Source organism: Coturnix japonica, chromosome 6 (genome assembly GCF_001577835.2).
Source record: "Coturnix japonica isolate 7356 chromosome 6, Coturnix japonica 2.1, whole genome shotgun sequence".
NCBI lineage: Eukaryota > Metazoa > Chordata > Aves > Galliformes > Phasianidae > Coturnix > Coturnix japonica.
The window spans coordinates 30,698,487-30,722,183 of NC_029521.1; the positions used below are offsets into that span (position 1 = coordinate 30,698,487).

Sequence of the window (23,697 nt, forward strand, 5' to 3'; positions counted from 1 at the left end):
GAAAGAGGGATGAAACCAATTACTGTCGATATTACTTGTCAGAAGAATGTCATGGCTCTCGTCTGGATGCCGGTCACATATCACTCAGCTGAAATAACTCCACAAATGACTTCTTTTCTAAGTTTCTGCTTTTCTTATGCACATCCTGTTACCTCAGTTATCTGAGAGATGCGCTGTTAATGCTGTGAAAGGTCTGGTGACTGCGGGACCGCACTCATTGACCCCATGTGCCCCTCTGCTCCCACCTCCTGCAGCCACTTCCCTGCAGTGAGGTATCAGGCTGCTCTGTCACCATGACAACTTTGCTTTTCATGACAAAAGTAGTCTGTGGGTAGGGATTCGAGCACTCTGTAAATGTGGCTATTGAGCATCACTCACTTTGTCACCAGGAAAAGCAGAAATCCTGATCTAGTGCTTTTAACTGGGAAGTAAAAGAAATGTTCCATTTGGAGGCCCGTAGTGGCAATGGAAAGGCATGGCCTGAAGCAGGGATGGAGCACCTGGTGGGAAGGCAGGACCAGCCCAGGGGAATGTCAGGTGCATGCAATCTAATGCAATACAATGCAGCTGTGTGAACAGAAGTGTGGAGCCAGAATCCTCCCCTTCCCAGACTGAGTGGCGATTCCATCTGTCATATAATCCAATGGGGTCAGGCCTTATTGAATGCTATAATGGTATTCTTAAGGCTGCCCTGAAGACAGACTCTCAGTCCCTGCAGGGGTGGACAAAGAGACTCTATGAACCCTGTGGGACCTGAATGAAAGCTCTAGAGACAACTGACCCAGCACCCTAAAGATGCTACAGGCAACATGGACCTCCCTGTTAAGGATTCAGATTATTGGCACCAATAGTCAGGTAAGACCCCAAATTGACAATTAAAATAATCTTCTGCTCCTGAAAACCTAGTACTTGGTAGCCATAAAATAGAATGGCCTTGGAAGATGCAAGTAGGACCAATGTGGTGTAGGGTTCCTTGCACCTAGGGGAGTTTATTGGAAGCTGGGGGATCAGTAGCCCCACTAGTAATAGGTACATGGCCTGCAGACATCATGGTCAACACTCCTGTTTTCATTGCTAAGGGGACCTTAATCATGTCCCTATGGCAAATCAGGACTCCCCTTTGGTATCCTATACAGCTATGTAGCCTGAGATACCAGGTTTAAGGGTATGTTACAGGCAGTCAGGACATGCTGCAGTGCATGGCATTACAGGATCAAAAGAGAAAGCTGGTGGAAATAGTTTAAGTGATCAGACTTTAAGTCACATTTATATAAACATTGACATATGAAACTATGTACTTTAAGCTGCATATATCATAAATATTGCTTCTATGTATTACAGAAACACAGTCACAGAACCACAGGGATTGGATGAGATCTTAAAAGACCACAAGTCTAACCCCCTGCTAGAGTACATACCTCATAATAGGTCACATACAGCCAGTTCTTGAATATATTTATACAAAGAGACTCCACCACCCCTCTGGGGAACCTGTTCCAATGCTCTGTCACCCTCACCATAAAGGTACAGAGGTAGCTGTGTAGGTTTACTTTCTAAATGATGAGCACATCCTTCTATGGTGAAATTTCAAGCTCACTTCCAGGGGCTGAGAGCAAACATCGCATGGAGCAGTTCAGGCTTCATGTCTTTTCCAACCTGGGTAATTCTATGATTCTATTCTGACTCTTAATCTCAAGGCCTGTGGCTCCTAAGGCCTCATTTGTTTATCACCTCACTGTTACAGGCTGGATTTTAGCTGCGATCAGAGTGAAGTTGCCCTCAGTGTTTAATTCCCCCAATGCCACAAGCTCTCTCTTCAGAAGGATCTTTATTTTCTGAAGTGTATTTATTTTCCAGTTTAACTTCTCTGAGCAGACCATATTGAAAAGGAAAGCTGCCCAAGGCTGGTTCTACTGCTGGTCCTGCTGCTCAACATGCACTGAAACAGTTAAATTCAGCACTTCATTTTTGCAGATGCTCTCTCAAATTATTTTGGCTTCTGTGAAGTTTCCTTCCCCTTAAGCTTGATTTGCTGGAATATCTGAAAACACTCGAGTAGAAATGAAATCCAACACGTCCATGGCTATTAACCTGTTGGATGTTACCTAATGAGCCCATATGTTGTACTGCTATTCATTTACTGTGACAGCAGGGTGATGTGGAGATGCTGACATATGTCCCTCTTGTTTAATGCAGACACAGCATAACTCAGTGCTTTGTGCAGCAAACTCAGTTTTGCAGGCATTACAGACCTTAAAGGATGTTCTGTGGCTCCGTTAATACTGTGTGGATGCCTAACAGGAATCCCACCATGTCTGTGTGAACGGAAAGAACGGCACCTTCCTCCAGCGGTGACCCCAGGGTAGGTATTAATGCAGCTGTTACAGTTCAGATGCTTCTCTAACAGTTTTCAGATTGTTCTCCCCTTTCGTTTACAACACAGTCTGGGTGGAAATAGAGAAGACAACAAGTGCTAAAGCTCATAAAGTGTTTGTGGTTGGGTGGGTACCAGCCCAAGGGCAGCATTTGCTTTAGGTTCTCCTCATGGAATTAGGGTCATTACCATGATTTACTAAGAAACATATGTGCAAGTATACAGCAAAACTGCAGAAAATAGAATTTTAGAAGCTTATTCAGCAGTGGATTTCAGCATACAGATGCTGGATATAATATACTGGCACTAAATTGGATTCTGGGTGAATAAAGGAGCTGATCTCAAATTCAGCTTGGAGCCCTGCTCAGCGCTCAGTTTGAAATACACAGCCTTTTTGTTTCGCTTTTGCAACTTATTCAATAAATATTTTGGCATGCCTGTCTGTTACACTGCCTTAATCTTCTCTTCAACCCAGCAGAAATTAGCATTTCTAATTTATTCACCAAGGGAAACAGAAAAAGGCTCTGCACCAGGGTGAGATTTAATGCCCAACAGATAACTGGAATGCTGAGTCAGCACAACAGGTACTTGACAAATATGCTCACTCCCTGCACCTATTTTAATGGGAGATGTGGCAAAGAGTGGGGGAAAGCTTCCATCTGTGCCTCACTAGTATGCAGGGCTGTGGTGGTTTGCTGTGCTGTGCCACCATCCCCTCTTCCCATCCCAAGACACAGATGGCTGTGCTATTCAAGTCCAGCCCCTTTGTCATTTCAAGAAGATCACAGGATGCCCATTTTGTATTTGAAATATTATACAGACCGGTTTTTCAGTTATCTTGCTGAGAAACAAAGTCTCCAATCAGCTTGATCTTTTTTCTCAATCCAACCCCATGCAGGTTTAAACAAATTAACCCCCCCAAAAACAACCCAAATGCCCACACAACAGCTTTTGCTGACTAAACAGCATCCCTGGGGATGACTTGTATATCTTGTTATTAGACTCACAGAACCACTCAGGTTAGAAAAGTCATCTGAGAACTGCCCCCCTCCTCCCCACTACTGCCCAGCCCCTCAGTGCTACATCTGAGCATCTCCATGATGGGCACTGTCCACCCCTCAGCAGCTGTGTCAGTGCCTGGCTGTTCTCTGCAGCAGACATTGCTCTCATACCCAATCTGACCCTCCCTGGTGTTAATAATATGATGATGTGACCCATCATCTTATTGCTGGGGCAGAGGCTGACCCCCACCTTGCTATGTGCTTCTTTCAGAGGTCCTGCAGTCAATACGGAGCAGTTTCAGCCATGCTCTTGGCCCTTCTCCTTATGTAAGAGATGAATTTTTGGCACAGGGTGCTGTTCTGGTGGGGGCTTTCTGCACCTTTTTCTTATTTGGTCTCCAGAATCATTTTGGGCATTGTTATGAGGCAGACCAATGAGACAGACGTATAACAATTAGGGCTATTCTGAGAAGCAGTCACAATGAATGTGGTTTATGAGTGAGTGGTAATGTCATTGATTTCCACCTTTTCAATGGTCTAGCCAGCACTCTGCATAGAGAATTTATAATCAGGAGCAGCCCTCTGTATTGGCACATGGATAGGGCCTGACTTTATTGCAGCAGCTGATCGATTTAGCTATATGTCGTGTGGGTTGGTGAGCTATGGGGCTTGTTCTGCCATACCTGGAGCAGGAAGCACTCCCACCACAACAGCAGAACTTGATATCAGAGCACTTCAATGCACAGCTACCTGCTGGCTGGAGAAGGGAGGTGTGGAGCTCTTCCCCCTCACGTTCCACCCGCACACACTTACACTCACAGCACAGTCCCACAGCAGCCAATGCTTGCTGAAAAACAAAGTAAGAAAAAGGACTCCAAAATGTGCAACTATTACTCTGCATAAGAAAATTATAGAAAGAGAAACTACAATAGACTGACAGTATGTAAAGGAAGGGAGAAGATGAGTACTTTTTCCAGTGTGAATTGCCTCATTTTTTCTTCCTTTTCAGTTCATTATAGCCATAACTTTATTTAAATGCAGCTTTTCCTTTCCAGTGTGGCTGTGGTAATTTCTTAGAGAACATATTTTAATGGCCTGGCTCTACGCTCAGGATTTCTGTTTGCTTTTGTAATTGCTTCTTAATTATTTTCCAATTGCTGAAACAACACTTTCCACAGTTTATTAAAAAGCATTTTTGAAAGCTTTACCCTCCGGCATTGTCAACGTTTTATTACTATCACTAACAGCCAGCACAAGTGAGTAATCACCAGCACTGGTAGCTCATGTCAAGCAGATGAAAGCTGGCGGAGTCTCATGTAGAAGTTAGAAGGATGTAGGAATTAGGAGGAGTTTACTGTGTTTCCAGGTAGATAGGAGTGGAGCAGCTTGGAAGCAGTCCCATTTCGCCCCGTGGGAATGGATTCACTTTAAACCTGATGCCATCCGTCTTTCAGGTGTGATATCGCTAATGGAGATAACATCACTGTGTTGGGAAGGAGAAGGGAGAAAGGAGAAATATCCTAAGTAACTTTTAAAACAGATTACAGCCACTGTTTAAGCCACTTTTCCCCCTCGCGCTTATTTATTGTAAGGAAAAGCTGCCCTGTTATAACCCATGTGGTTATAACATGCTGACTCCCATATCAGTAAAACCCAGCAATGTACACATTTAAGCTGTATTTCCATGCCTCATCCTCATTATATCCACTGAAAGAACAATCAGGTGCTGGAATGGGCTGCCATGAGAGCAGCAGAGCTTCCGTCTCTGAAAGTGTTTTCCAACAACCCCCCCCAACCAGCAGCACTGGCCACACACAGTCCTTCTTCTGCCCTCAGGCTGTGTGCAGCTACATCTCACTTCAGAGCATCCTTCTCATTTCAGCCAGCACCCACAGTTTCTACCTGCTGATTCAAGGGCTGGGAGATGGAAACCCCACCTAAATACCATGGGCTGAAGCAGCACTAATGTAAAGTCTTGGGATTCTCCCCCTCTTCTCTTATACCTGGCATTTTTCCCAATTAAGATTTATTAGAAACAGCAGCTGCACTTTTATACAGGTGGGAAGAAAATGCTTTGCTTATATTCTCCTCCTATACTCTTCTCATAACCTAAATGAAATAACCTAAATGAAACCTCTATGAAATCATACAAATGATTCCTCCTTTGCCTTTATCAGCTACGAGAAGAGCATTGGCTGGATATAAAACTCTCATTTTAATACTTTGATTGGGAAATGCTAAGAGAGGAATCGATGCCTTGAAGGCATTATGAGCTTCGGTGAAGCAGAAGTTCCCCAATTTGGGTGGCAGCAGAGAGGTGCCCTCACCCCTCAGCAGGATGTGATAGCTCAATATACATACAAACACATGGAGGTTGGACACATGACTGCAGAGTAACACATAACACTTAAGAACATTCACACCAGCTGACCTGCAGACACAAGAAGGATGCATAAGTGGGTCATCACAGCTGTGCCTGGAGGTGATGCTTTGCTGCCCTCCTGTATTCCATGTGCTGAGAAAGGAAACACATTTGAATGCTTCCTCACACTGACCATACGGCACTAAGAGCCTCGCCACAATACAGAGATGTGTTGTTGGTTTCTCCGATGCAACTTGAGGCAGCGTATCACTATTCGAAGGAACAAACCAGAAAGCACTGAGCAGGTTTGAAGCCAGGTCCTGGCAGGGATATGGGCTCCACCCTGGGCTGCCAGGTGGGGATGGAGCCCTCCACCCACCTCAGCAGTGCAGGGACAGTTATTTATAAGAGAAAGCTTTAAGCAGTTAAAACAGTTTCCAAGCAAACTGTTTCCGTAAAAACCTCCTTTATTTTATCAATTTTTGCAAATTATACAGATGGAGACAAGCATTTCAATCTCAGAATAACTGGAGGTGCAAAATTTACTATCTGAATGCTTGTCACACATCCACAATTTGAACTTGAACGCAGCTTGCTCCACAAAGCACATAATTCTTCTATTTATGCAAAACACTCCTAAATTCTCTGCATTCTTTGTCCAGGTCATTTTGCAGCACTTGGCACCTGCCTGATCTTTCCCTTTGATGATCCTATTAGACGCTCCTATTAGAATGCATGCAAGCTACATGATTATACTCAATGCAACTGTAGAGTGATAATATTTTACACACACCTGTGTATTTATGTTTATATAGAATCAAAGAATGAATCATAGAATGGCCTGGGTTAAAAAGGACCTCAAAGATCATCCGTTTCCAACCCCCTGCTGTGTGCAGGGTCACCAACCAGCAGCCCAGGCTGCCCAGAGCCACATCCAGCCTGGCCTTGAATGCCTGCAGGGATGGGGCATCCACAGCCTCCTTGGGCAGCCTGTTCCAGTGCATTTGTATAACATATGCAGAAATTACATGTATATAGTCTGAATATGAAATTACATACGTGCACATTTTCTAGTTTCTGTACAGAGTGCATAGAATTCCAAGTTCAGAGTTTCAGTCTAAGACACTTCTTGCATTAACCTCTCTTTGCACTGCCATACTTCCCCACCACCCAGGCATGCCTGGACAGCATTATTTATGGGAATAGTCCCACTGAACTGCCCTGCAGAACTGTAATTCGTTATTGATTTAAGAGAAGCACATGTATAATTAAAGCATTCTTTCCTGAGGTCAATTGGAAGTACAAAGGCTACTCACAGGGTTTGGGATACTCAAAGTGGCTGCTCTGAACACCACCAACAGCAAGAGTCCTACAGGTACACCTGCAAGAAGCAGCTGTGCTGTGCTTTGGTTTCAACTGATCACGTGGAAGCTGTTGGAAACAGTGAATGACAACACCTAGATAAACCCAGTATATACTGGAATTAAGCAGAAGCATTATTATTTAGTATCAATCCCCCCTGTGATGAACCATGCTTTACAAGGTAACACTGGACATGTTTTAGAGTGAAGACATCCTTCCCTTTGTAATGGGATAATCACAGCCACCCCTCCCACTGCCCTGCATTTCCCAGCATGGCTGAGATCTTGGCTTGTTCATGCACCATCAGCCCTGCAAACAGCTGATACACCATATCAGAACTGAAGGCGCCCTCAGTGCATCATGATTTGCACTGAAGCCTTCCTTACCCAGACTGCCCACTGCAGAAGGGCAGGGAGTGCACATCACAGCTCGCTTTTGACACCAGCATGAGTTAAAGGTTATCTCATGGAGCACTGCACTATCTGCTAAGGCTGTGGGACTGCAGCAAGATAATAGAGAATTCTGAATAATAATTGAAAACTCTGTGCTGAAATCAATGCTATCAGACTGTATCGATGTAGATATTGCTTTTATCTATAAAGCACGATTAAAAACATTGACCTTTACACAGATCTCGGATGTCAGTCTCATTGTGAAGTTCACGGCTGTCAATGCCTGAACTGAAAACTGCAAACATGCAAAAAAGAAACAAACCCTGCTAACGTATTCTGGAGCTCGTTTGCTAAGTCTGTTTGCTATTAGACAAAGCAACACACAGTCTCCAAAAGGGTTCTCAATGAAATGCCAGCTCAGGGTGGGCTCACAGAGCACAGCAATGCCAGCTTCCTATCAGCTCCTAGCATGGACGCCTATGCATGACCTGGTGCCCAGAGTGGCAGAGGAGGGCTCTTTGTTTGACTTATCCACCCATTATATACACATAAATGACCCTGAGAGTACTTGGAAATGAAATTGCATAGCACAATTTTGGTACCAAATAATACACAGAGCTTACATTAGTCTCAAAACAATATTCATCCATGAAAACGAAGCTGCAAACATGACACGGTCTGCTTTTAAAGGAGCTTTCCTATTCCATCCCAACATACCGGTGACTCAAAATGACAGCGTGCCCCATCCATCACTGTGTGGGCCTGTGTGATTTCCAGGAAAAACATGCTTGAAGAACACAAATAGAAAGCACTATTGTAGTATTACCAACCCTCAGACCATTCCCAAGCTCAGCACGTTATTTAAGCTCCTGTACCTCATTCAGCTGCCAGTTCTGTTTACTCATGACTGATAATCACACAACCATAGGGGTTGGAAGGGAGCTCTGGAGATCATCAAGGCCAACCCCCAAATTATAACTCATCTTTCAGATATGATAGAAGCTGCTTCACCAGAAGTAATAGAGATACCGAAGCATTACCTGGTTATTTAAAACACAGTTAGGTTGTGGCCTTCCTTGTTGCTTCAGCCAGAGCGGTGCGGCAGTCCTGGTATTAAAACCACCATGGAGAAGGGACAGGCACAGCCATTAGGGTTTCTTCCAACACAAGGTAGGGCAGAAGAGGCATCTGTACTTGGAAAGGGGAGATAGAGGAAAATGGTGAAAAATAAGGGAATAATTCCTCAAAATGCCAATTCTGACTGGAACGTGCCCATGGGAGATCTGCAGTGCGTGCTGTTAACGTGGGAGCAATGAATCTTCCCAATTAGCAGATCCTAAGGCTGAGGGCATCCGAACCCCAAACTGTTGGGAGCATTGGCATCAATTAAATAACAAGGAATACAGGGAAGCAGTTGCTTGTCAGAAGCTCAGCTCCGGGAGGGCAGCTGCAGTGCCCATGGGTTCAGTTCCCTCACCCATCACAAGGCTGCCTCCAAGCTGGGATTAATTCTCCTGTTCTGAACTGAAGATAATGAATTGACTTCAGGCCCAGGTGCAGAACGCAGCCCACAGAAACACAATTTCTACTCAAAATCAGACCTAATGGAGTCCAGAAAGCAGTTACATAAATGAATACCTGTTACTTTAGAAGACTATTATTTGATTTGCCTAAAGGTGACAGAAAAGGAAGGAGATGGGGTATGGCAACGTGCCATGAGATGCATGATAGATTATAGCCCTACACTGTGTTTATTTGAACAAATGTTGTGACAGCCCCCAGAAATGTGATTAGATCCGTGTTTTTTGCTTGTTGTACAACACGGCATCATCTCGTGTCATCTTGGAGGACACAGACAATCATTTATCAGAATTAAGTGCACACACTAATAAAATCATTTTCTATGACTCCACGTTATGAAAACATTTGTTTTAATTTGATGAACCGACTACTGCAGTATCTCCACAAAGCAGAAGGGCTGGTGCATTCTGCTCTGGGCTCTCCCATCTCTCTGTGCTTAGTTGTATGTTCGATATATACTTATAAATATTTCTATTATGTGAATGCTGGTGCACTGTGCTGAGGTATACCAGCTAATCAATCCTTGTAGCAGCCCTGTAAGAGGACATAGCCTACAACTGCATGACTGCTTTGAAAGATTTTCACCCCTCTACAAGAGGGATTTAAGCCAGAAAGTACCTGCACAGCCCCACGTGTAGATGCACAACCCCACGTATGGCTAAAGTCTATTTAATCAAAGGGAAGTCTCTCCACTGTTCAGTGCCTTACATCTAATGATAACTAAAATATCACAGAGCAAAACTGCAAAGGTTTGCAGAAGCAAAAGGTCAGCTGCATTTTAAGAATAATTACATTGTTAAAGAAAAAAGTCTCAAAGAAAGAAGTGAAAGCATAATTACAAACATCCCCCTCCCCTCCAGTTAACCCATTGTTTGGATTATGGACAAGTCCAGAGTTTTCCTATTTGATACCTTCTTTGGAGAAGCACCACAAGCACCCAGCACTGAGGACACAGTAAATCACATCACCAGTTGATGAGCCACAGCCACCCCATCTGTTCCTATCACTGAGCCCTGCCCACTCCTCAACATACCTACAGGAGACCATAAGCACATCCCACCACATCTCAGCCTTCCCAGGCAGATCTGGGTGACCCCACTAGCCCTTAGGGAAGACCTAAGGATGGCTGGTAGGATTGTTCCATGCAACAAGAGGGCAAGGGAGGACTGTACCCAATGGCTGCAGCAAGATCTCACAGTGGAAAGGTGATAGCCAGCATTATCTCCAGCAACTGCCTGCATTATGGACTGTCTCATTAAAAGACATTATTAGAGACCGCCACCTCCATTGTTAATTACAACCAGCAATTAAGCCTGGGTACTGAATGCAATGCACCCCAAAAAATACTGAGCCACAAATGGGCCTCACCTGAGCAAAGATTCCTGCATAACTTCATCAGATACCAGTGTATTCTCCCCAAGACTTTCAGAAGTCTCCTTCATCCCCCAGGACTTCTCCATCTTCACATCCATCTTCCCAGGCTGGATGTGGCTCTGGGCAGCCTGGTTTAGTGGTTGGTGACCCTGCACATAGCAGGGAGGTGGAAACTAGATGACTGTTGTGGTCCCTTTCAACCCAGGCCATTCTATGATTCTATGATTCATCTTCTTGTGCAGGAAAGTTGCTGAGTGCATCCCATGCCTGGACTCAGTGCTTGCAGTCCCAGGGTCACCTGCCCACATCCCATACCTCAGACACCAGGAAAGGGATCCAACCACTCCCAGCACAGCCCACAGGGATGAGGGAAGAAATCAGGCAGCTGCTAAGAAACCTTCATGCAGATGGTGACAAGGCAGAAGATCACAGAGCTATGAGATGAAACACATCAATCACAAAGCTGAAGCGTTTGAATTTACATGTGTTCTCCTCTGTGCACGAGGAGAACAAAAGCATTCTTATTGCTCAGAAGAGAGGAAACAAAACAACTCTAATACTTCCAGTATTAATTTTAATATTATCTGTTGACCATAATATCTTGCAAAATGCAGATATCTCTGCTGGGCTTAAGAGAACTGGCTTATGAACTTACACATAGAGAGTAGCTTATGAAAAGTTAGTTACATAGCTACAATTTTCTAATTAAAAAAACCTAGAATTTAATCACTATCAGTAGCTGACCAATGTTCCCAGGTGGCTTTTTATCTTTAAGCAGTTTTGGATTGGATTTCCTCAAGTCATTTCACCCAACGTGAGGTTCCACTGAGAAAGTCAGAGCAGTAGCACCTTGCAAGGCAGCTCCGGGTCAGGAGGAAGAGCTCCAGCATGTATTCCAGCTCCTAAAGCAGAGCTCAGCCCATCCTGTAATGATTCTCCCACCTACACCTTCGGTCCAGACCCACATCAGCTTCCAGAAGTAAAACACTAAATAAACAAAGAATGTTTGCAGTAGTTTGCCTAATCTAAATGTTTCCATTAAAAATTACAAGCCCATACTTACTTGTGCACCTCTTTTGCCTCATTTTGATGTGAAATGCATGCATGGCACCTAGCAGTGACTGTGTGCTCAGCCTCCCCCCCCAGGTACCACTCAGCACAATGCAGCTACTCACCATCCATCCAGCACAGGTACTAAATGTGTCTGCACAGCTGGTAATGCAAAGGCAGCAAATTGCTTTTCAACACTTGCAGACGACTTGTGGTCACCTAGGATACAAAAAAAAGAAGCCTTTATATTATTGCTCTGGAATTTATAGTACTTCTGGCACTGTATGTTGGCATCTACTAATGGCTTTTGACAGCACAAGAAAATAGTCTGAATTTTTTCCAGGACTCCTAATGTACACAAAAATTTGTACCTATTTGCTACCACTGAGTCCGAATGGTTCCAGTTTTCAGGTCATTACTCCTTGCTAAATAAATCCAATGGAACACATCACATCATAACAGCCTACCTGCTTGTTTGCCAACTGCTTCCCTGTGGTAAGGGGGATGCAAGGGATCTCCTTTTTGGTGTGTGCCACTAAGTGAGGGCTTCTTTCATTAACTTCCATCTTGGCATAAGTCAGCCAGGCTCAGAGGTAAACTCCTGAAGGTTTCAGTATCTATTTCAGTAGGGCTTTTTAATTGAACACCTAAGTGGGATTCAGGTTTAGCTCCTCAAAGAAAAAAAAAAACAACAAAAAACAACCCTGTCATACGGTAATACAGCAGAATAAGTGAAAACTGAGAAAAAGAACATGGAAACCAAAGATTAACATGATTAGTGTAAGACTGTCATACATAGTGCCTTCCAGGACCAAAAGCAGGAGCCCTCATGCTTGCTGGCCCTGCCAATGTGCTCTCAGAGCTCCTAGGATCCATCTGGAAGCTCTACACCTGGTTTATCCTTTAGGATTACAATACAGGAATCACTGCAAAGGAAAGTCAGGATGTGGCCTGCTTGCCATATGTCTATCAGAGTATCTTTGCCCCTCGTCAGCATCCCTGGAAGAATAGCAGAAGGCACCACTGCAGAGGTTCTACCAACAATGGCTATAGGGAAAGGCAACAGCAGAGAACCAGTGCTAAATTATCCCCCAAAAAGGTGATGATCACAATCCAATTAAAGAAAGAGAGTTACTTACCCATCCCAAAGATCAGGACTCACCAAACACTCCAAAAGGAGGAACCTCCAGGTAAACGTTCTTTGCTTGTGGCTGCCAGACCTTAAATGAGGTTAGGAAGGGATGGAGACAGGGCCCACCCCTTCCAGTCACAAGGCTGAACTGCTTCCACCTGTGCTCCCAAGGCTGGCTGCATCCCTTCGCCAGGTGCTCAATCACTACTTCAGGCCGTGGCTTAGCAACTCACACACAATGGTCTTTAATCTCAGAGATACGGCCAGCACTTGTTCTATTCTGTTCCTTGGTCTGCTACACAGATGCTGGGAGCAGAAGGCTGCAAATGCTGCGTCTCCCAAGAATTAAAAAAAAAATCTACTACTAGAAATCCTTAATTTCCCTATAGAAAATGAAGGATGTAAATGGGATTTCACTTGAAGGAATCTTAATAAGTTTATTATGAATTATTATTTTATATGCATGTTCTGATACCCTGTTACGATCCCCAAACTACTTTCACAGTCACATTCATCAGAATAGACCCCGTTGTTCATGCAGAAGCCCACTGAGACCCTGGGAGGCCAACTGAATAGATCTGAGCACATGCAGGCTGTGTGCTTCCTTCAGAGCATGCTGTTAAATTAAGGATTTCCATTCTGTGGCAGAGCTCTGATTATTTTATTGAGTTTTGTGTACGTTTTCAGTTTGGATTCCAACTCAATGGGAACAAGCATTTGTCAGAATAAAAATACTGAAAGAAATTAAAAAGAGAAGAGAAAAAAGTTGTAGCAACGCGAATTTCAAACGCACATAAGGAAAAATCACTTCTGGCAGTGACAGCAGTTAATTCCTGGAGACAGTCACCCATAAAGTGTGGGCAAACTCAGAGTTTCAAGGGATTTTCATGGGGTGTTTGGACTGGGTTCCAAAAAGCCTGGTCCCAAAAAGGCAGCCCTGTGCTGAGCAGAGGATTACAATGGATGATCACAGCGCCAGAGGCCGCCCCAGGCAGGCCAGGCTGCCAGACTGGGCAGGGATGGCTGGAGGAGACCAGCAGATTGCATGGGTCGTTGTAGGGGAACCCAGCCAAACTGGAAGAGCTGCCCCAAAACACGTTGGTTTTGTCACGCTGTCAGAATGTGATAAAAGGCTTCAGAAAACTTGGTTTTCTCATCGGTTAGAATTAGGTTTTATTAGCACGGTGGCTGGATGAGTTTCCAGGTTATTTAGGGACTTGGATACGGGAGCTAAAAAAATTATTTTACTTGTTTAGAGATTGCACAGGACAGACTTATAGGAAGAGGTGATATATTGCTGTGGTGCTGTGAAGTCCCACAACGGCAGTGACTGCAGATACAGGAGCCCCAAATCCCTCATCTCCTCCATTGCTTTGGAAACAAGCCTTAGCCCATCACACTGCCCACACCATCAGCCTGCTGAAGATGGAGCTTTTAAAATGCCAAAAACTGATATGAAACAATTACTTACCCAGATTCCTACTGTGTTACATCTGGATTTAATACAGTGGTTATCCATGTGTTGGATGCAGTGGATGTTATTTGGTAAGTTGAGGTTGTTCCATTTCTAGGGGGTTTTATGCAAAATGTTTCTCCCCAGTACAGCTGGGATTAAAGTATTCTAGTATTAAGTGTTAATTTAATTTAACGTTTAAACATTAAAGTATTCTTGTTTTAAGTATGGAGTTTGGTGGCCCTTCCTGTGGCAGGGGGTTGGAGCTTGATGTTACTTGAGTTCCCTTCCAATACACGCTATTCTATGGTTCTACACTCCTATGGAAGAGCATCTCTTGCTCTGGCATGTACTTCTGGGTCCTCCGTGAAACTGCTTCCTTCTTAATTCCAGAGATTAACTTTTACTTAAAGAGACACAGAAATATAGAACATTTCTTCTCAGTATCTTGTATTACCCTTAATAGACATCAACACAATGGCACCAAAAGACAAATAAAAATACATTGATTTAGATAAGTATCATTTGTCTGAAGAAGAAAAGGCTGTGGAGTGACCTCAGTGCAGCTTTCCAGTACCTAAAGTGCCTACAAACAGGAGGGGAGTCAACTCTTAACAAGGGTAGATAACAGCAGGACAAGGGGAAACGGTTTGAAGTTGAGGGAGGGAAGATTTAAGTTGGATATCAGGAAAAAGTTCTTTACTGTGAGAGTGGTGAGGTGCTGGAGATGCTGCCCAGAGAGGCTGAGGATGCCCCGTCCATCCCTGGAGGTGTTCAAGGCCAGGTTGGATGGGGCTCTGGCAGCCTGGGCTGGCATTAGATATGGAGGTTGGCAGCCCTGCCTGAATTGGGGGTGTTGGAGCTTCATGATCCTTGATGTCCCTTCCAACCCAAGCCATTCTGTGATCCTGTGATCCATGAGGCATCTCATCCTGCTGCACCGTGGCTCTGGTGAGTGATGGCATTTTTATTCCCATTAGTCCTTCACAGGATTAACAGCCAAGGAGGAGCTCACATTCACACACCATTGCCAGGTCAAGTAAATTACCATATTTATCACATGTATGATATTATTGTCTTTAGGGGATTGCCTCATCTGTCCAAAAAACACTTAAAGCATATGACACCAACAGAGAGCGAGATTCAGTTTCCTTCAAGCTCCATTATTGATAATTGCAGGGTTTATATTCCAGCTCAGACCTTTCTGACCGAGGATGAATTTGTTATGAAAGAAGCAATGGCAATAACTTCCCATTGCACAATGCTGGCAGAACAGTACCCAAAATGCCATCTCTTGGGTGAAATGTGTTTGGAATTACAACACCAAGAGTGAGACACAGAACCTGGTGTAAGGAGCAGTTAAATGAATTATCTTGCAGTCTGACAGATGAGAGCACTAGCTAGGATGAGGTTGCAGTTATAATAAGAGAAAATGAAAATAATGTAATTTACTGAGAGGAGAATCAAATGGGTGATATGCAAACCATACTGCAGCCTCCTCCTGTCTGCAGGCATATTGGTTACACCACCAGCAATTTAATTTCCTCTGTGCTCCTTATGGATAAAGAAACAACATCAAAGCCACCTTAATGAATCAGAATGCTGAAGACCTGGAAGCTCTGCATACCTGCAGGCTGGGCTGCTCTCTCCCCATTGGTGTGCATCAGCATAGCCACAGCCATACCTCCAGTGCATCTAAGACCTGGGACCTAAACACCACTGCAAATAGAATCATATGATTGCTCAGGTTAGAAAAGACCTTTAAGATCATCAGGTCCAACCGCAACCCAACCATCCCACCCTACCTCTAATAACCCTCTGCTAAATCATGTCCCTGATCACCATATCCAAAAGGTTTTTAAACACATTCAGAGATGGGGACTCAACCACCTCCCTGGGAAGGTGCTTAACAACCCTCCTCCTGGTGCTGGGAACTCCAGCACAGTGGCTGCTCAGGTTCTGCAGCGCATCACCTCAGAGATGTCAAAAATTACTGTGACTTCTCCATCAGTGCCTCAGATCTCCTCCCATCATGGAAGGCTCAAGGAAACACTCACCCAAATGGACAAGAGTTTGTCTTGCTCTCAGTTCAGACATGGGCACACAGGTCGGAAATGCATTTTGTTGCTTTCCTGATGGAACAAGCAAACCTCTCTTTGCACACAGAGCCCTGAGGGAGAACCATAGAATCATTAACACATCTGAGAGCCCCAGCCACCCCCACTGTGCCCACCTCCCTCAGTGCCACAACCCAATGTGTGTGAACACCTCCGGGGATGGGGACAACCCCTCCCCTTGGGAAACCCCCCAAGGGTTCACCACCAGCTGCCCTAACAGCACATCCAGCCCTCCGACCTGTCAGAGCACTTAGAAATCAATAACTAACACAGATGAATCTACTTAAGGAGCAGGATGCTTATCCCTGACTAATACACTCTGCCTTCAAAGCAAACAGTTTTTATTGCACCTCTAACTATAAACAAATTTTCAGTCCATAAACAAATTTGCTGTGCTGAGCACAGTCAACAGAGACAAACTGAAGCACAAATAAACAGTTTATATCTGCCTTTTTCTTAAACAGAGCCCTTCCCTCTTCCCACCAGTTGCAATGACAGCAAGCTTTTTGTCCATCACCATGCAGCCCTACACATAACACCCCCCTGAACACAACAACTTCCCTTCCCACCCACCCCAAACACAAAATGACAATTACCCACCCCATCTCCCCAACCCCAACCAACTACACACCTTCCCTTCTTTTCTTACTCTTGTTATTTCTTATTTATATAAATGAGGTTAATTAAAACACGTTCAGTATTAGCCCAGTTAGCACTCACTTGTGACAAGGCTGGTTCATCTGGTGGGGGAGATGCTGGTACCACCGTCAGTGTTAATTAGATGATGAACAGGTGATGGCAGGATGCAGAACATTGCTCTGCTCCCTCCTCACCACACACCCAGCACAGAGGATGGCAGAAAGGCCCTGGGGGCAGAGACCAGAGCCACAGGGCTGATGTCAGATGGATCAGTGGAGATACAGCATCTATCAGGAATAAAAGGGATTCATTAGGCTAAATGGCCTAATTCGTGCCAAGGAGTTTAAATTGCACAGCTAATTGAGGTAACTGCCTAAACAACTTAGATAATTTATGTTCCACAGCAAACCTGCTAAGCCCTCACCCCGATGGATTTACTACTGTTATCCTTTGTTAAATGATAACAAACTTCCCCATAAAAAAATGCTGCAAAACACTTTCTGTGCTTGATGAAATTAATGAATCTTCACATGAAAATCTTAGCTCTCAAGCAGACATGGTCAGCAATGTGCTGGCATTCTACTGCATTGTGTTATTTTTGGAGGTGGGATTTGCAGGACCCGCCAGCACAGACTCTGGCCTCTAGGAAACAACTGCATGTTCAGTGAGACAAATCCTCCTTGTCTGCAATGCACTCAGCTCCCTGATGACATCCTTTCTCCTAAGGCTGGCTGCTCAGAAGCACGATGTTTGGTCAAGGGTGCAAAGCCAGGTTCCTGTGCTGACCAGCAATAGATACCTCTCCCCATCCCCACAACCATTTCTGAGAAGCATGCAGGGCCACTACTGGGGGGTGTTACCATGGAATTATAGGATGGTTTGGCTTGGAAGGGACCTCCAAGATCCCCCAGTTCCAGCCCCCTGCTATGGGCACAGTTGCAAACTCAGTCTGCATAGGGCACCATCCAGCCTGGCCTTGGTGAGGAACAGCATGAAAACACTGTTACTTGGCTGACAACACCACACAGACCATAGCAGGTATGTTTGGCAGCCCAGCCCTGCACATAAGCCCAAGAACAGCAAGGAGAGCTTGCACAGAGCCCTCTGCCAGCAGTGCGCGCTGTCTGTGGGCGCATCCAGCAATGAGCACTGATGGGTTGTTTGTTGGCACTTGCAGCTTTGCTGAAAGAGATCTGTCACAACCATTTCCCCATTAACGCTTCTGATTTCTGCAGCAGTTGAAGTGTTTGGGTGCCTCTCAAACCACCCCCGCCTGACAAAATGAAAGCCAAAAAAAAAGCCTCCCTGGCCCTGCTCAACAGGTTCAAAAAGATCCCCAAAACAGATGGGAACGAGCTAAAGCCAACATGTAAATAGATTCTGCTCGCTCTGAAGCCGTTCCTTCCCAGCCTCTGAGTGCAGGGCATTTGGTGAGACCTGCTGTTCTATCCCCAGACAAGGAGCAGAGTCTGTGTACAAACACACTGAGGTCCAGCAGCCCCACTGCTGCACTTAGGAGGGATGGCTGCAGCCAAATCTGCAAGTTCTACACCCAGAGAATGAAGTAAAAAAGAAATCTGTAAGTTCCGATACATCGCCAGCTTGTGCTTGTGATGGATGCTGAAGAATTGAGCCGTATGCCTGACAGCTTCCAAATTAAACTTCAGGCTGCTTAGGAGGCTGTCAGTCAATAAATCCAAGTGTTTAAAAGGTCTGGGGCTGTCTCTTCTGCCTGTGAGACAGGATATATGGCTTGGATGCTGGGAATCTGGAAGCAACAACCCGTCCCTTTCACCAGCTCCTGGATCATATTTGTACGGTGATTAAGGGAGATTTTGTCCCTTCAAAAGAACACAAAAATTAGTATTCCATCGGGCTGAAGCAATTTGATTTTCTCCCCACATCCATTGCCCAGAAGGCGAGCTCCCCGGTCGCATAAATGCAAGAAGCACTACAAAGACTGAAACAGAACAAGCACAGAAGTGCCTGAATGCCCCATACAGCAGGACTCAATATTTTTTAGGAGAAAACACTCTAGCAATTTTGAAGATAAATGCCTTATTTGTAACCTAGCACTCTATTGAAAAATCTCCCTCTCTTCCCTCAGAGAACTGCATTTTATCCTGAAACACTCCAGAATCCCACTGGGAGTCAGTGGTTGATCAGCATGGTGGAGCTCTGTGGCCCCATCTCCCAAGCACAGGGCTCCTGCCAGGACCTGCTTCCCAGCAGTGTGTCATTTTATTTCCATACCAATTAGAAGCACAGAATTATTTCAATTCTCTGGTGCACTGGCACTGGGTGTGTGTTTGGTTCTGCCACCTGGGACAGGCACAACTCCAGCAAGCAGCACTGAGCTCACGGTGCGCTGAGCAGCAGCACTCAGTGCTGGGTCCTCCTGCTATTGGGAAATTTGGGGGAAATCCTAAAAGGCAAAGAACAACATCTTCCTTCATGCGTGTAGAGCAGCAGCTGCTCTGCCTTGTGCATGGCTGAAAATCACAGCCCTCTATCCTCTTAGCAACACGTGCTCTTTAGCGGATTTATTCCACCTGAAGCTGTGCTTGTTATCCATAAAGGAAGATCCCAGTCTCAGCAATGCTCTTCCATGACACAGGAGCAACTCTCATTGTAAAAGATTGGTGAAGTCAGCATACAAAAAGTCTTGGGACACACAGCTGGTAAGAAAGTCACAATCAACATATTGAGGGATTCAGGGATTACGTGCACCAATCTCATTGCTGTCTCCAAGAAATAACAACAAAAAAAAGCATTTATCACTTCCACCAAGCAGCTGAGGCTCCTTTGCACACAAGTTAACATACTCGTAATTGGAAATGACAAGATGAATAAAGCAATTTAATGAAGATTCTTTAGCACAGCCTCAGCTGAAGACGGAGCAATAAATGGGAAATCCTTTCTAAGTACAAAATGGCAACAGAACACAACGTCGAGGAACACAGAAGTTCCATACAAAGTAATAGAAATCTGACCGAGAGCTCCAACACATTCTTTATGATTCTGATGATGTTATCAAAATACATATATGTATATATATATGCCCCAAATACCTATAGCTGTGCATAGCTTCATCTCTCAGCACTGCAGCTCTGAAACTGCCGAGTTCTGAAGCTCTGAAACGAAGTAACAATGTGATATTTTTACGGAACATGGTAAAAAAGTCAAGACAACGAAATAATGCCGTATTTAACAGGACTTATTGAAGTTTAAAACACATGCTTAATTAACACCAGTATTAAAGCTCTAGGAAATTATAGTAAATATTAGAAAGCGGCTTAAATATTAAGAAAGTAGCTTAAATATTAAGAACGGAGCTTAAGAAGATCAGAAGATCCATATTGAGACAATAATTTGAAATGAATGTGGTCATTAACTAAAGCAAATGTCAGTTCTACTCCATCGGCTTCCCAGCACACAGAGCGTTGGCTGGAGCTGCTGTTACTCAGGATACACACGGGTACTTCTCAAACAACAAGAGCTTTCTCTTACAAACAATGATCTGTATGTTGCTATATTTTCCCTCTGCACACCGTCCTCCCAAGCTTCATTCTTTTGAGCAGCCCAGTCCTATCTTCCTCATCCCAACCCAAAGCCTGCTGGGGTCAACTGACACAACCCAATGAAGGCTGAGGTGCAGAAAAGCAGATCTGGGATTTGTACGGCAATTCCCAGCCTGAAACCTATATTAGAATACACTGCAACACCTCTTCCTGGTGAGAAAATATTTTTCAGAAGTTTTTATTCAACAAAAATCAGATCAACAACAGGGAAAGTCAACTATCAGCCCCAGCGGCTCTTTCTCATCTGCAGATAAACAGTGTTTTTAAAGAGCCTTACAAGAGATGAAGCAGACACTTGAGTTTTTAAATACTTTGGTTACCAGCGCCTTTTGCAAACAAAGCGTGTCTTTCAGAAAGCAAAATTTCTTTCTCTTTCAAGAGCCTGACATCTCAGGAAGACTCACAGAGCACCACATCAAAAGGAAATACAGAGAGGTGGGGATGAGCAGAAAAACAGAGTTGAATGGGAACGCTGTCATCAGGCAACACAAAAATAGAGAAGGAGGCCTGGAACAAGATAGGGGCCCATTAAGGTTTTATTCTAGGACCTGAAGCATGTAACATTTCATCAGTTTCTCTTTATGCCAAATGATTTCTTCAGCAACAGAAATGCAAGTTGGAAAAACAGAGAACTGTTTTTCCTTTTGCTGTGTTCAGACCTCGTTATTACTCCATGGCTTCAGACTCTTTTCATAACGTGTTTCACATAAATTTGCAGATCAGCCATATTCTTCACACGCCAAGGCACACCTCCATTTCTTTCAATACATTTCGTTCCCAAGCTGGAAGGGGAACTACATTTGACTGTCCTATCTTGAAGCAGTGAACTGCTGGGTGTGCCACTCAGCATCACAGCCCTTTGCATGAAACACACCATGCCATGTGTTTTGATATCACGGTTCCAATAGTGTTTGGCATAATGCAAGTTGCATATAGAGCTGTTTAGTGGTGGAAATGGTATAGAAAAGCCACCTTTCCAGGGGATCAGCCTTGCTTTACCCAGTGATGGGACCAGCTCTGCAGTGAAACTCAGGACTCACCATTAGCCTTCACAGCTGCCCCATTGCAGCTGAGCACCTGGCACACTTCTTGTTCAAGTTTGCCTTCCAAATGAAAACCAATGGCAGCTCCCAGACTGCCAGACAAAGCAGTGCTGGGAACTGCTCTGATGTTGGGGCCAAGCCACAGGTAGCACGTTGTGCTCTGAGGGACTCCAGATGTCACTGTCAGTGAGCCACGCTGATACTTTACATCAAGCACATTTCTGGGCCTTTCTCCCCAACCAGTTTTTAAATAGCTTTTCCATACTTGAGATGTTTCAGTATTTTGAATGAACTTCTGAGAACGTCAGAAGCTTTTATCTCTGCACACAGACGTTTTATCGCTTACCTATTTTAAACAAAACACAGACAACTTAGAAATGGTAATAAAGATTTGTTGAGAAGGTTTTAGTGTTAAGGACATCTCTATTAAAGATGTCTGCAGCTGTTTTCCTGCTGTTCTTATTCTGCCATTCGTTACACCAGAACGTGCACCATACTAAACACGCTGCTGTCATGCATGGGAAATAACCCATGCAGAATCTAATTGCAGCACTCCTCCATTTTCACTTGCCCCTAGGGACTCTTTAAAACAGAGTGCCAAGAGAGCTCAGTGGTCTTGGATCAGCTGCAAGCTCTTAACAGTTTGTTTGGCTCGGGAAATAAAAATAGGATATGGTAGCTGTGTTTTGTACAAAGCCTAATTTCAAAGGCAGTATGGAATTCTATAGGTTGGAAAAGACCCTTAAGATCATCAGTTCCAACCACCAGCCTAACGCTGCCAAACCCGCCTGTAACCATGTCTCTAAGCACCACATCCACACGTCCCTTAAACACAAGACACACCTCTGCCTCCAGTGCCCAAATGCTGTCCCCAGGAAGAAATTATCCCTGCCCACTGCCATGGGAACAAGGCCCCACTCTGAGGCTCACTCAGCCAGGACTAAGCAAAACATGAGTTATCTGCAGCTTCTGTGCAGTGGGATAGCCATCATTCCCTCTACTAGTACAAATGGAGGAGAAGCACAAACATCCTTGGTTCCTCTCTACTTGCACCACATCAGGAACAAGCTGTGGTGTATCCAGTTAGTAAGGGGCAGTTTAGCAGGGGGGTCACCTCCTAAGGGCAGCAAAACAGCATCAGAAAGCTTCTTTATGGTGAACACAAACAGGAATTGAAAGTCCTCTTGTAAAGTTTGGATTGAGTTCTCCTGAATAGCAAGGAAAAGGCAAATTGTCTTCAGTTGCCTAGTAACCAGCCAGAACCTATTTCTCTTCACAGGAAACCAATTAGGCCTTTTAACCCATGTTAATGGGAGTGGGCAATCTATAAACTTTCAACTTCCTGGAGGGTCCTCTAGTCTCAAGGTGCCCCTTTCCATGCGAGCCCTGCTGATCATTCCAGGCACTGTTGAAAGGAAGGGGCTCCCCAGCTCTTCCCAAGATGAGCTCTCTGAAATACCTGGGAGCTGGAGATCCTGATGTGGCAGCCACATTTTAGTTGTGGGCAATAAAACACTCATGGGAGGACAGGGGATGGCCTCACATTGTGCCAGGGGAAGTTCTCATTGAGTCTTAGGAGGTCTTTCTTCTCTGAAAGAGAGGCCAAGCTCGGGCACAGCTGCCAAGAGGTGGGCAGTCCCCATCCATGGAGGTGTTCAGACCCATGGGTATGTGGCACTGAGGGATGTGGGCAGTGGCCCTTCCTATGCCAGCAGTGCCATTATGAATCTGATTGGTATTGCTGAGCAATGGCTGAGAGATGAATATTTATGATTCACAACTCTGACAATTCTTGGACTTTAGGACCAGATTTGAGATGATAACAAGTGATGGCACAGCCAGCTGAAGACCAACCTGGTAACACAGGAGTTATTTTAACCTTAATGAACACCGGCCCTGATTTCAAACTGAAACCCCAAATGTGGCAGCCTGCTGAAACACACAGGAGATGTCCAGGACGAGCAGATGATTCCTGTGGGCAAGAAGAAGCACCCAAAGGAGAGTCCTCCCCCACAAGCATCTCCCCTCCCCAGGGCCAGCTGACCCCCAGCAGTACCTGAACTGATTGCAACAGTCAGGAACCACTATCACTATCAATGGACACAGAAGAGTATTGTTCAGGAACAAGCTGTAAATCAAGAGTGAATACCTTCCTAAAAGCATTAAGTATAAAACGCACTAACCAGAAATCACTCACACAATGCAAGAATGAAACTTCACTGCTATTCTTTCAGTG

General features: G+C 44.6%; 2 long non-coding RNA genes across 4 annotated transcripts; both read right to left on the reverse strand.

Moving 5' to 3' along the window:
- Positions 1–4,585: 4,585 nt before the first annotated feature.
- On the reverse strand, positions 4,586–14,638 carry LOC107316312. Of its 3 annotated transcripts, XR_004307782.1 has the most exons (8): positions 12,636–14,638; positions 11,964–12,167; positions 11,622–11,715; positions 10,441–10,880; positions 8,532–8,679; positions 7,054–7,168; positions 5,807–5,890; positions 4,586–4,858 (listed from the first exon to the last, which is right to left on the reverse strand). It is a non-coding gene; the product is annotated as an uncharacterized LOC107316312 (long non-coding RNA). The 3 variants fall into 3 exon arrangements; XR_004307781.1 differs by having other exon boundaries at positions 7,054–8,679; XR_004307783.1 differs by lacking the exon at positions 5,807–5,890 and having other exon boundaries at positions 7,054–8,679.
- Positions 14,639–14,920: 282 nt separating this feature from the next.
- On the reverse strand, positions 14,921–17,701 carry LOC116653584. The gene is made up of 3 exons (XR_004307676.1): positions 16,919–17,701; positions 16,139–16,251; positions 14,921–15,800 (listed from the first exon to the last, which is right to left on the reverse strand). It is a non-coding gene; the product is annotated as an uncharacterized LOC116653584 (long non-coding RNA).
- Between the last annotated feature and the right edge of the window lie 5,996 nt (positions 17,702–23,697).